The following is a 14,334-nucleotide window of genomic DNA, read 5'->3' as shown; positions in this document are numbered from 1 at the left end:
TCCCATTTAGCATTTATGGAACAATTGAACAGCGTCAAAGCCCTCGCCATTAAATCACATGGAGCCTTTCAGTCAACAAATTCTGTCAAATCATTTTGTAAGATCATCAACTGGTCTTGGCCAACTTTGTTAAAACCGTCGAGCCGAGAGAGCGACACGTTCACATGTGGTCAAGATTATTGTGTGGTTTGACGCATAAATTTTTTTTTGTTCAAACGCAACGCTTTGTTTTCAAATCCCTTCGTTCTGCAGCAATAGTGGCCCACTTCTCGGTAGAAAAATGACCACCAGCTGCTCAATCCTCCTTTGTAAACATAATTTGTGCAACTGATGGACCTTAATGGGATTTCTCCCAACATTCATTAAGCTGCAATAGCCATTTCAAAAGCACATGTGTCCTGCTTTCCAGAGACTGGACACTAGACACCAAGAAAAGTCTGATGAAAGAGGCCAAGTGGATTTGAACAAATTAAAAAAATTAAAAAAATTGTAGCAGTAGAAAGTCTTGAAATCACATCTCACTCTATAAAATCAATAGCCAGTTGTGGAGATGAAGTTGCTGCAGTTCTGCTTTAATCTCTTGAGTTTAACCTGTGCAATAATGGAAAAGAGACAGAAAATACCAGAATATTTAGTCATATCGTAGTTTGGTCTGTATTGTATAAAGATTTTATGAACCTCCATCTTTACTGACATTACAAAGCAGAGAACCATAGTAACTGTTGCTATGCGTTCCAGGTCAGTGAATATTTTGGTGGTGGCACCCTTTTACAAGGCTTGTTGAGATAGATAGATAGATAGATAGATAGATAGATAGATAGATAGATAGATAGATAGATAGATAGATAGATAGATCTAGTACAACCTCAAGGCAATTTATAAATTGTTTTACGTTTTGGCAAATTGGTGTCTTAATTCGTATGAATTTGCACAGTCTCATTCAAAGGTTTAGAAAAATGTGCTTACACCCCAGTGACGGCCCAGGTTGAAACTTACAGTGACCACAACCGGATCATTTTTGGCAAGCACATATAGAGCTTGTTTAACCTGCATTAAAGAGCAATTTACCCATGGGTTATTCATAATGCACACAATTTCTCTTTACATATTCACATTTGAGTAGCTCATATGCTAATTGAGTCCCTAAAAGTGAAAGAGCGTGATTTAATTCAAGGCTTACTAGGCTGAGGTTGACCATTTTTAACCTGATAATTAAAGCCCCAGGCAAGAATATAGTGTCGTCTTATTGATGAAACAATGTTTCCCCTCTGGTTTAATATCCTGTTAAATCGTTAACATACTAAATACTATCTGGTTTCATCAGTTTATCTGTCAGATACATGCAAGGTCTGTTACAGGTCACGAGTCCTGCTCAGCAAGAACGGCTGAAAGCAGCACGGTGTCGCATCAGCTTGCCTGTTGACGTTGATGCGATCTGCAATGTTCGAGCCAGATTATCACACAAACGATGAGCAGTAATTCCTAACAGCATGCTTGACAGCACACAATAGCTTTAAAGAGGCTATCTGTAACTACTTTAACTAGCAGGTCATCAGAGGAACTACTACAACAAGCAACCTGATGACAAACACAACACCTCTCTCTGCAGTTCAAGTGGTGTTGCTGCACAGTCATGAATACTGAAAGAACAATACGCATTGTTAATAGTTCAATTGTACAGAGATGAGAAAATATAACAAATGTTAATCAGCAAGCATTACTGATGGCACTCGTAAGACCATGATTAATCAAAGCAATGCACATTTTTTTTTATAATATTATTTTACATTTTTAATTAGTTTTTAAGTTAATTACATCTCACAATGATAATGAGAAAATATTTTATTCAAAATTCATTTTGATCAAATTAAATCTTTAGTGACTATAATATTACTATTACTAATTAACATAATTACATGCAATACAAGTCATATATTGCAAGAGGCCAACCAAATGAATGTGACAAACAACAAGGTGACTTTAAAGGGGTACATGCAGGCAAAATGGGCTTTCAATTAAACTTTGCTGCCTATACAGTAGAAAGGCCATTTTTATTTTTATTTGGTGCTGCCTGACTAGAGAAAACAGAGTAAAAAGGCTTTTGTCTTCCCTTTTGCCTAATAGGTAGGAAAACTACAATACCCATAATGCACTGGGCATGTTGCCATCCAAGGCCACTCCCACTCTGCTATGGATACAATTACCAGTCAAATACCGCCTCGCTTTAGTAGGAAATACTTCTTAGCAAACTTTTAGTCATTATGGTGTTGACTTGTATTGTTCCCGGGTGCAAGACTTCAAAGAGTAAACGTTAAGCAGGAGTGAGTTACTTTCGGTGCGTTTTAGGCAGTGGAAAAAAGCTGCAAAGAATCGGAAATATGGAAATAAGTCCACAATTAAAAAATCTGAGAAACCTCTGTTTGTAGTCAACATTTCAAACTGGATGAACAGTAGCTACGTTTACATGGACACCTTATGTTTAAATCGGAGTGAAATCAATCCAGTTGATGAATCCAAACACAGTTTTTTCATGAACGATAAATAGCTAAAGTAATCGGGTTGATGTGCGTGTTTATATGTCACAAGCTTAAAATCAGAAATGATTTTATGACATGCGCACACTGCACAAATATACAGAGTTTATATATATTACATCGCATAACTATTCTGCTACATTGGTTCTTTATTTGTTTTAAACAGCAGACTTAATATGTATCCGTCTGTGGTCATGATTTGGAGACAATGAGCATATTCAAATATACAATCACGTAGTAAAAATGCCCAAACCAGTCGTCTGTGGATGAGAATCCGAAACAAGGACTGGTGGGACGTTGTCCTGCTCCACTTCACAGTGAAAGGAGAAGTTTATAATGACGGGACACTCATTTATATGACACTTTATACAGGAAGAACAGCTCGTTCCGCGCGTCATACATCATTACGCTATTTGAACGTCATTGCACATGCGTTGTCCTTTCAGTTTCGGTTTTCAATCCGATCAAATGCTTACATGTTCTCTCGATCGGATTACAAAAGGAATAAACCACCCCTTTCAATCTGATCCAAATTCCAATCGGATCGATTAAGGTGTTTTACATGAAGGTTTTTCAGTCCGATTGAGCCGTCAATCCGATTATAAGGGTCCATGTAAACGCAGCAAGTGTTTGAAGCCAAATAATAAACTCAGTTCCGCCCAATCAAAATGCCGTCGCGTAGAGGTAAGAAAGCTGCTGACATAGTGTTTTATTTTTACCACAAGTCTGTCTAAAGAGTACAATACAATGTTCTGTTAATTACCGTCTGTCGGTCCGACTGTCTGTGTGACGGTCTGAATTCCCCAAACAGAAGCCAAATCATTAAGGCCAGATGCTCTGCTGTATCAATCCTGTTTCACACTGTAAGAAGGACATTATTGAAGACTCAAATTAAATATGAATGCACTTGGTGTCCAGAGATGAAACGGTCACGGTCACTTTATAGTGAATGCACAGGATTAGAAAATCTGATTGGTCTCAGATGTTTCACAGTGCTCATATCGTGAGCACAGCAGCTGCTGTTGAGGGACCGGGGTCTGATGCCAGACAGGAGGGACTCGATGTGTGTTACCGCTGTTCCAGAGGACGGGCACGGCCGACAGATACTTAGCTGAATTAGATTTACTAAAGGGAGACTTTATTGTTTTTAAAGGTCATTTGCTTATTATCCCCTCATGGCTCTTGCTGCTCCTTTTGCATTCTCCTCAAGTACGCTGTAAAGTACACAGTGTCTTTATAGACATTTATATGTTCAGACTTTTCAGCAGTAAGAGAATGAGAATAGACAGGATTTGGATATTTCCCCACTCTGTAAAAGACTGCAAGTTCACGCGGTGAATGTTAGCCGATTACGTACATTCGTCAGACAGAAATCTTAGGCCTTTTCTTATTTCTATTTCTTCAAACTGAACTGCTATAAGAGTCTTTTCCGTTCCATTACAGCTAGCAAGAACATGGCCTGTATGAACTGCTCCTGACTGAGGGTACGTTTACACGAAAACGATGTAATAAAACGAAAAACCACTACAAACGCTGTATTCTGCTGCAAGGCCAGTAGTTGGGGATGTCGCTTTGTAAAGGAACACTGTGCATCTATAGACTGAACACGTAATACACAATGCATTATGTCACCGTTCTCACAAATTCGCTTTTTTTGTAGTTTACACAGAGACGATAACGGTATCGGTTTCAAAACTTGCACTTTGAAACCTGTTTTTTAAAAGTTTGTGTTTTCAGGCCCTCAAAACATGTTAAAGCTTTATATATATATATACAGTACAGGCCAAAAGTTTGGAAACATTACTATTTTTTAGGTTTTGAAAGAAGTTTCTTCTGCTCATCAAGCCTGCATTTATTTGATCAAAAATACAGATTTTTTTTTTTTATATTGTGATATATTATTACAATTTAAAATAATTGGTTTTCAATTTATTATACTTTAAATTATAATTTATTTCTGTGATGCAAAGCTGAATTTTCAGCATCATTACTCCAGTCTATCACATGATCCTTTAGAAATCATTCTCATATTCTGATTTATTATGAGTGTTGGACACAGTTCTGCTGCTTAATATATTTGATGAATAAAAGGTTAAAAAGAACTGCATTTATTCAAAATAAAAAAATATTTTCTAATAATATAAATCTTCTTTACTGTCACTTTTTATAAATTTAACACATCCTTGCTGAATAAAAGTATTGATTTATTTCAAAAAAAGAAAGAAAAAAAATTACTGACCCCAAATTACTGACCAGTAGTGTATATTATTGTTACAAAAGATTTCTATTTTTAAAACATTTGCTTCTTTTTTTTCAGGTTATGAAAAAATATTAAGCAGCAGAACTGTTTCCAACTTTGATAATGAATCATCATATTAGAATGATTTCTAAAGGATCATGTGATAGACTGGAGTAATGATCCTGAAAATTCAGCTTTGCATCACAGAAATAAATGAAAATTTAAAGTATGATAAATTGAAAACCAATTATTTTAAATTGTAATAACATTTCACGATATTACTTTTTTTCTGTATTTTTGATCAAATAAATGCAGGCTTCATGAACAGAAGAAACTTCCTTCAAAAACATTAAAAATAGTAATGTGTCCCAACTTTTGGCCTGTACTGTGTATATATATATATTCATCCAGACATCAATAGCTGTATTAGTATCAGTGATACTGGCCTTTATTTTGTCTCTACATTCATTTGTAGATTAACTATGAAATGATTACATTATAAAATATATAAACTGATATAAACCTTTAAAAATTTAAGTGTTTTTAATTGCGATTAATCACAGAAAAAAAAGTGTGATTAATCGAGTTAAATTAATTGGAAAGAAAACATTTAATTTTCTAAATCTCTATGGAACACAAAAGAAGATATTTTGAAAAAGCATTACATTTGCATAATGACATTTAAACTGATGGTCATTCCAAACCTCTGTGACTTTTTCTTCTTCTGTGGAGCACAGAAAGACTTTAGATATACAAAGATGGTGCACTCATATGAATGGGAGAAAGTGCAACTTAATCAACTTAATTAATCCTGCCTCCTAAATAAAAGAGCTAATCACTGAAAGTAATCGCGTCACTGCAGCTGCCTTTAAAAGATCCGGTTGTGATAGAAACAGATAGTATTTTGAGATGCGTTCTTTGTACTGCACACACACACATTGGTGGATTTAGCCTGAAAAATATGTTTTTTTTAAACACTGTTTGAGCATAAGAACCAACATGAATACATTTTAATTGTAAGCTTGGTGAACAGCTTTGGAGAATTTAATGTTTACTTGCATGACTGAAATTGCTGTTTCAAAGATGGACTTGAGTGAAATGACTTGCCTTAAAGGGACTTTGGTTGTATTCACAAAAACATTCATTAAAATATCTTCTTCTTTTTTTCCACAAAAGAAAGGTTTTGAACACCATTAAGGAGAGTGTATGATGTCAGAATGTTCATTTTTTGGGTCAGCAATCCCTTTAACACAAGCAATAGTGGACTATTACAATAAAAAACATTGCTTTTGTTATGTCTCTTTCCTCCAAAACTGAATAGCCCATTTGCTTTTGTCAAACACATGTGAGGCGTGTGTGTGAACAGCATGGTCCTGGACCTCTGCCACCCATGTGCTTCAGAAAGGAGTCGAGAATGCTTGTCAATCATATGATGGCGCTCAGTGAAGTGTACCTTCTCCTCACAAGCATATCAGGACTCAGCATAATAGGATTATACCATTTCTGTACAGCCGCCAGACATCATTAAGAAAAAGGTGAGCCACATACGGTATGAATGGATGGATGAAGTTGTTTGGCACATGGACCCTTCTGAGGAAATATGGCCTGGCACCCTCACTTTAGCTTCTTAGCTCTTCTGCTACTATGAGCCGAGCTCTTCCGGGGGTAACAGCTGCTGTCCCTGGGGATGTTATGCTTCTGTAATGGGAGTGTGTTTGTGTGTGTGTCTACGGCTGCACAACTAAAGTGGGCCAGAGATGGCAGCCAAACACAAGCTCAAAGCCCCGCGGTGCCGAATTCAAGAAGGCAGAATAACAGCCCAGCCTGAGGCCTGGCAATCTGTCTTTTCCTCTCTTCCTCTGTTCTTATTCTGTTTCTCAGCTGTTCATTATCCATCCATTGAGCAAGAGCTATGGGTGTTAGCGCTCCACTCCGGGCACCGCGAGCTGGTAAAGATCTGATCTGGCCGTGGCGGTGTGTTACTCTCTGTGGCAATGAATGAATAATGCGGCCATGGTAGCGTCACTCAGGGAACAATTGTGCTGGTTAATATTCATGGCATGGAGATTCAGATGGCGTTGTGAATCGCTTTACAGTCTTTTGAGAGCTTAGACTAACCTAGCCTGTGTGACACATGTGAAAACAGTGTGGGTTCCCATGTGAAAGTAGGCAAAATGGGACATAACACTTGCAGTTTGAATCAGAGTGCTTGTCTGCTACATGAACAAATTGTTCACATGTGAGCAAGAGAGAGTGTGTGAGGGAAAGCAAGAGTGCCTACAGCAAGCCGCCCCGGCTTAGTGTGTTTTCAAATGCCAACGTCAGAACTGTTTTCTGCAGAAACGCAGTGAATTTTACCCACAGGGACTTCAAAATATTTTTGAGATCTGCTTAATCCAGAATTCCCTGCAACCGCACTGATTTATCTGAGGAGTTGCATGATATTGTTGGCTTGTATTCTTTGCTTCCGTCCCCTCGGTCCTTGCGAGCGCTCTGTGATCACACGAGTTATGGCAGGTCATTGAGGGCTTTTATAGCTTACTGTGCTGAATATATAGTATAAATATTCTGTTTGTGAGTCTTTATTGTTGAAGGTGAAATAAAGCCACCAGTGTTATGTGCTGACACCACAAAGCAGAGCGCTGGCTAAAAATGTTTGAGTGGGTTGAGAGCCCTCGTGAGAGAGAGAGAAAGAACAGCAAAGTTCATATAGCTTATTATATATAGGCCTGGTTTCACAGACAGGGCTTAGATTAAGCCAGAATTAGGCCTTAAGTTCAATTGGGACATTTAAGTATCTTTTATAAACGTGATTTTGATAAAAACATTGTTCTTGAGACAAAACAATGGCAGTGACATATTTTAAAGTGGTGAAAATCATGTTTTTAATGTTTATGTGTCTATGTGGTGTTTTTAATTTGCTTTAAGGCAAACCATGTGCAAATTCATCAGTCGACACCATTGCTGAGTATTTTCTCCTTAAAACTGCAGTGAACCAAAAGCTCTATTCGCACGGGATTAATATTATCTGGGGACCTCGTGTGATTTAGAAATTACCCCCCCCACACACACATCTGAATTTCGCATTCGCATGGGATAAGCAAAGCCTGTGATTTACCTCGAAATTACTGACTTATCAACCAGTTATGATGTCAAGGCTTTGCGTATTTTGGATAAGCTATTGCTTGGAAATGTCTTGTCGTTATATGTCTTGCTGTATGATATATCATAAACAGAAGAATGTTCTTCACGACATGCTGCTATACATGTCATCCATCTCCATCTAATCATTCTTTTTGTTTTCACTCTTCTGATAGTTTTCAGCTTTCTCTTTCTGCACATTGTATAGTTGTATGGTGTATAGCGATATGACCCAGCACCCAAAATACTATGAAAAAACACTCCAACGCTGCCTCCATTCTTCGTGAAAGTGCACAGGAAACAAAAACCTTAAAAAAATGATATATATATATATACGACCCTGACAAATCCTGGCCAAATCACAGAGATGCCGATTCGCATGGGACTAATGTGATCAAAGGACCTCGATGTTCGGCGAAATATGGCGAAACGTTTTTACTTCACAAATGACAGACATGGCTGATTCGCACTGGATTAAGATCACAGAAAACCTACAAATGACTAGAGGTCACCAGGTAATACTAATCCTGTGTGAGACCGTCTCAAAAACGCGGTTTGAAATCACCCCTGTTCTCTACGTCACAGACAAGTTATAACCAATTCAGTCTATCGGGGGACTTTAAGAAATGGCAATTCAAGTTGCTTTCAGTTAAAACAGCTCAAACATGCATTTTAGTCTGAGACTGGGCTTCAGCCTCATTCATTTAATGCTGGTTAGTATCAATGCAATAGAGATTGTGGATATAATAAAGAGATCCTACACGTCTCAATCAAAAAGCCTGTTCAGAAGCGGCTGCCAGTGGTGTTTCAAGATGGAAAAAGTAATCAAATAATCACTGCAAACTCACATTCAGGTCTGTCTCCAATCTGGTGTTACGCCTGCTTTAACAATCCAATCAATTCCCAATTCAATAAAATCAAGTCGTGCCCCATTTCTCCCATTGAAAATCCTATTTCACTAGGGAATACATCATATTAGTGAGTGAAAAGGGTTGCGAATGTCGTTTCATGTTGTTCATAACAGTAAAAGACAGGACATCATCACCATCCAAGATTTTGCTCTAGAGTTTGTAGTTCTCCATAACCAATAAGATTAATTTTGGCATTCTTTAACTTGTTTGTTCGCATCTCACAGTTGTTAATTGTTCACCTCTCTGAAGTCGCAACAGGCTCATTTGAGCTAAACTTTCCAGTAAGAGTTGCCCAGTTTGTTGAAATGCCAGTTCCTTGACTCCATCCCAGACGCAGCCTCATAGAGACGTACTTTCTGATAACATCGTTTACACATCTCTGCTAATGGCTTCATAGTCCTGCCCTGGAGCGGCACCGTTCCTGCTCTTATGTAATGATTTACATATTTAGCTATGGTTGTTATTGCTTCAGCAGCTAGCAGAGTTGGGTTCAACACAATAAAAGAGAGCATTGATGGCACAGAGATTTGTAAAAGCTTTCTCAGTTTAATTAGCATCACACTTTTGCTAAGCACCGGCCATGCATTGTTCCCGGGGTTTTTTCCCAGCATGCGGGGTTGTTTTGACACTGGGTCAGGTGGGGGGAGGGGCCCTAAACTAAGCTGTTAATGACTGAACACTAATACCCAGGTGTAGATTAGCAATAGCAGTGCTGCGTAGCCTTAGTAGTGTTGACACTTCTGTTATGATACTTGCGCGGTTATCATTGCAGTGCAGATATGCATATTAAACTGACACTTATTTTATCTAAACCAACCAAATATAACTAACTGCAGATGACCTGGACTTAATATCCTAAGAGTGGTGAGTTTCAAAATATGTTAAAATGACTGCATTTTAAGTCTATGCTGCATTACTGTCAAGAGATTCAACAGAAGCAAAACAGATACTGTGCATAGACTCATGAATATATATACACAAACACGACTGTTTCCCAAGGTTCCCAGCCAGTGACTGAATCCTTCCGACACCACAGTGCTCTTTGAGCTCTGTACGGATTATGAGTGATTCTCTTCTTCAGGCTTGCCTCAGGTCTCTGTCACAAGCTCATCTCTGTGTATATCTTAACATATGCATGGCTTATTCTCCAGGGCTCATCCACACAGCCGTCTCTCAGTCGTGATGGAGAAACAGCAGTCTCAGCCTCAGTCGTTGCTCGTCAACGCAGAACATTTGTGCATCTTTGTTTTTGTGCTTTATCACAGATTTACACAAAGACGGTTTGTCTTACCTTACGCAGACGCTGCTATTTCCACCACATGCTGCTGCATGCTTCATTCATGAAAAAAATCCCTCCATCTCTCACTCTCCGTCTTTGTGTGTCTCTCTTGATTTCTTTTTCTCCTCTTCTCTTCTTTGTTTTTGGTCAGAGCATCCCTGTATAGTCTGTGCTGTGGCTTCTGGATTAAAGTGGAAACGGGCTGTAATTGAGAGCCTTGAGGATGAATCTGCCGGTAGATCTCTCCTGTTTTCCTCTCTTCCCTGTCAGACGTGCTCTCACTCAAGCCCACGATCTGAGAGAGAGAGAGAGGGATGTGGGCAAGACCCCGCAGTAATGGTGTGGTAATTTGCTTGGTGGTTGTTCTCCGTCTCTCCCACTGATTTCTCCGTCTTCATTCAGCGTGGCGGTCTTGGCTCAGTCGGTCTGTCAGAACGCATGGAGACACATCTGTGAATGTGTTTATGTGGCTCTAACGTAAGCTCTTCGGCGAGCAGAGACCCCCTCCTTGCTCAAGATGTGCTCACTAATGGCATGTACCATTATGGCTCAGAACAGGGTGGGCTGTGAGGGAAGGAGGGGGTGAGAAAGGGGAACAAGAGGTTTGTAGACGGATTGATTGGATGTTAGTGGTGCTGTGCATGTGTGCGTGTACGTATATTGTTGTATATTTCCTCTAGTCATTGTACATAAGACAAATCTTTCTTTATACATAAAGACTGTCACTGCTGTTCTTTGAATTAACACCAATAGTGAAGTACACACAAATGTAAAATTCGTGAGATAATAATAGCGATAATTGCGCCACTATTTAAAGGGATAGTTTGGAATAGGGCTGCACGATATATCTTTTTAGCATCGATATCCCAATATGTGCATCCACGTTAAGCCCTATTCGGACGGGACTAGTTTAACATGGAGAGATGGGGTAAAGTAATAATTACCAGAGCTTCTCTGTGATTTTAGTCCCGTCTGAATGTGCCGTCTCAGTGATCATGACGGACAATGTCAGTAAAGATTACGGCGACTTTTACCTTCAGTAAAAAGGTCCGGAAAACTGTTATAATGTATATAAACCCATAAATATAGGTTATATGTGTTTACGCACGTGATATCAGGAAGCAGCGTAACACACACATGACGACAGGAGTGACGGCGATGCGCAAATCGAGTTACTCTCCCACTTCTGCTAGTTTTACTGAGATATCTTATCCCGTGTGAATTGGTCATTAATATTACAGACGTCCTGTGGTAAAATGACATTACTCCATCTCCCCTTGTAAAGTTAGTCCCGTCCGAATAGGGCTTTAGTCACATCACAGGATGTGCGATGTTAAGTATAGGGATACTATCTGTATAGACCAGGCACCATGGTTCGAAACACACGTGATTCTTGGATTAATTGCAAAGTTTAACCATCATAGAGCGAAAGTTTATCACTTGCACGTGTTTTAGGTCCTGTCAGTTTAAACATTCAAGCGATTGTAAACTATTCTCTTCCGCATATATTTGTGCTTGAAAAGACACAATTATGCCCGTCTTTGTGCGTATCCTCGTAAACATAGTCGCTTAGGGCTTACGTGAATGTAAATAATTGAGAAAGAAAATGGATGCACTGATGCATATCATTGTATATTGCATCCTTGGATTCGGTCTTAAAGTGACAGGAGCCTATTCCTGTCGCTGTCTGTGTCAATGTTACCCAAATGCTTTATCAAAGAATTATTATATTTAGCCTAATTTATGCAGTGAAGACTATGCAGTGTTATTTTACATTTGATTATTGAATTTATGTACTGATAGTACAATACTGTACTTCAATACTGATAGTAAATCATAAAGCACTGTTTATTTCATTTGTATCTTTTGTTTTATTGTATTTTATTATGTTTTATTGTATTTATCTATGCCTTTAATTTGCTTATTACTTTCTATGCAGATTCACTCCCCTACAAAATCACACCAATCATTCAAGAATGATTGATTCTTTCCAAATAGAGCTATTTAAGTCATCTGGTGATATTTTCATATCGCAATATATATCACAGAAAAACAAAGTTTTTTTCCAATATTGTGCAGCCCTACTTTGGAACTACTTTTTTAATCTAAAAGATTATTATTATTATTATTTTCTAAACAATGAAAGTCTGTAGGGTCCAATGTTATTTCACCATAATTTTCATTTTATGGACAAAAACATTAAAACTATCTTCAAAATGTGTTCTTTTGTGTTTCGCAGAAGAAAGTCATTCAGTTTTGGATGTGTAAATGATGAAAGAATTTTAATATGAATATGGATCCAAAAAAGATAAAGATATGTATGATATCTCAAAAGGCATTCGTGTAGCTCAAACAGCAGAGCATGACACTAACAATGCCAAGGTCATGGGTTCAATTCCCAGGAAAGCATGAACTAATAAAGGGTAAACCTTGAATACATGCAATTTAAATTGCTTTGGAACAAAGTTTCTGCCAAATGCATATGTGTAAATGTCAAAGTGTTCGGCTTGTAAAGAGATTAGACATGCAATGTTTGCCCAGCTAAAAACAAGCTAATATCACATAAATCTGCCTTAAAAAGGAATACGTTCAGAGTATTAGAAAGACATGGGGCTTGGCTCTTTTGAGTCCAGCCATTTACTAACACCATATCAACTAGGAACATCTTAGCATCTCAGCACCAGAATATCATACAGACATGAGGCTAGACTATATTTGATTTGAGACAAAATAGCAACGCCTCACCTCTATGTACCTAGTTTCTTTATTTGTTCACAGTCCTTATTGTATGTGACTCTATTAAATTTCATTTTATTACAGTCTCTCTCTTCCAATCCTCCCCTGAGAACCAGTTCTTCATAGGACTTTTCCATCTGGGTTCATTTCCAAAAGGCCTCGTAGCTTTTTGGAATCGTGTGGGAATATTAAACATTCGGACATGCATCAGCTCATGTACATTGAACAGATGGATCTCTGTGCAATCTGGAGCGCATAATCAAATATGCATCCCAGTGTCACCTCTAACTCTGGCCTGGCAAAGTCCCTTTGTGTTGTGTTGAAACAACTGATTTATATACTGATGAATAATGTATAGGCAAAGTCATTCAAGATCAGAGTAATTAATCATTTAGAGGAGAGATCAACCATCTTGTTTTACAGATGGTATGAGAACACATGTAAATGTATGTCAGAAATGCATTTGATTTTATGTCAATATTTGTGCCTGTTAATCATAATAAGTGAATGATTTAACAAACTTGACCTATGATCAGACATTAAAATTAATTATATACGTTCTGACACATTTTAAATGCACAAAGGATCTGTTGGCTGTGCTGTGGGATACAGGATCGATGCCGTCTGGATAAATACAGAGTGTTTAAACCCCTCTTAAAGTGATGGGTCGGCCCAATGGTGAGAGAACATTCAGAGCTCTTGGAGTAATACGATGGCGAGACATTTTAAATAAACATTAGTTCGTGGTGTACCACCCGCTGACAGCATGAGAGCATAAGACAAGTTGGTGTTTGTGCAGCCTCACCCAGAAGACGAGAAATTATTCAAGTGTGACACAGAGGATGATTGTCAACAGGCACTGAGGTCAGTCAGCTGTAGACAGGGAACCAGTGAGCACTTACAAGAATACAAACTAAATATACAAACAAGATGAATTTGAATTGAATTGGCCATGCTCCACGGGATGATGAATAGGAATTGGAATGACAGACAAAAGAGATTAAGTTTGGTTCAACAAATTGAACATATAATAACAGGTAAACAATTATGTGCATTTTTTTTTTGTAAATCATTTTTTTTAATTTAATAATTACAATTTTAAAATGAAGGTGAATTTGAGTTAAATGTAAATTATTTATTTGATTGAACACTAAAATACCAGCAATTTATATATATATTTCATTACATTACAAATTTTGATTTTAATTAAAGTTAAGCTAATGGAAATGGGAATTCACTTCTAAATCGTGCATGACCTGTTATGCACAGATTTGATGATTTTCAGTTTTTAAATATATTATTCATGGATATAAATTCATTTGTTTATTTGTAATAAATGCTACATTAAGCTTGACCCTTTCTTGTTTGTACTGTGGCTTAAAAATGATAAAATGATCAAAACAGTTCACTATTATGAACCTTCTCATACGCTGGTTTACAAAGCTGAACAGCCAGTGATTTCTTTATCTGACGGCCCAACGCCAATTCAACATG

At 37.8% G+C, this 14,334-nt stretch overlaps 1 protein-coding gene across 2 annotated transcripts in view; it reads right to left on the bottom strand.

Annotated features, from left to right (window-relative positions):
* Positions 1-10,575, bottom strand: part of b3gat1a (beta-1,3-glucuronyltransferase 1 (glucuronosyltransferase P) a) — an 86,557-nt gene extending 75,982 nt beyond the window's left edge. For both annotated transcript variants that reach the window (XM_082182596.1, XM_082182597.1), the window contains exon 1: positions 10,117-10,575. The gene's annotated coding sequence lies outside the window, so the exon portion shown is untranslated. The remainder of the gene's footprint in view (positions 1-10,116) is intronic.
* Between the last annotated feature and the right edge of the window lie 3,759 nt (positions 10,576-14,334).

Source organism: Leuciscus leuciscus (assembly GCF_965113295.1).
Source record: "Leuciscus leuciscus genome assembly, chromosome: 10".
NCBI classification, from domain to species: Eukaryota; Metazoa; Chordata; class Actinopteri; order Cypriniformes; family Leuciscidae; genus Leuciscus; species Leuciscus leuciscus.
The sequence above is the reverse complement of the archived record's forward strand: the minus strand, read 5'-3'. Positions and strand labels throughout refer to the sequence as shown.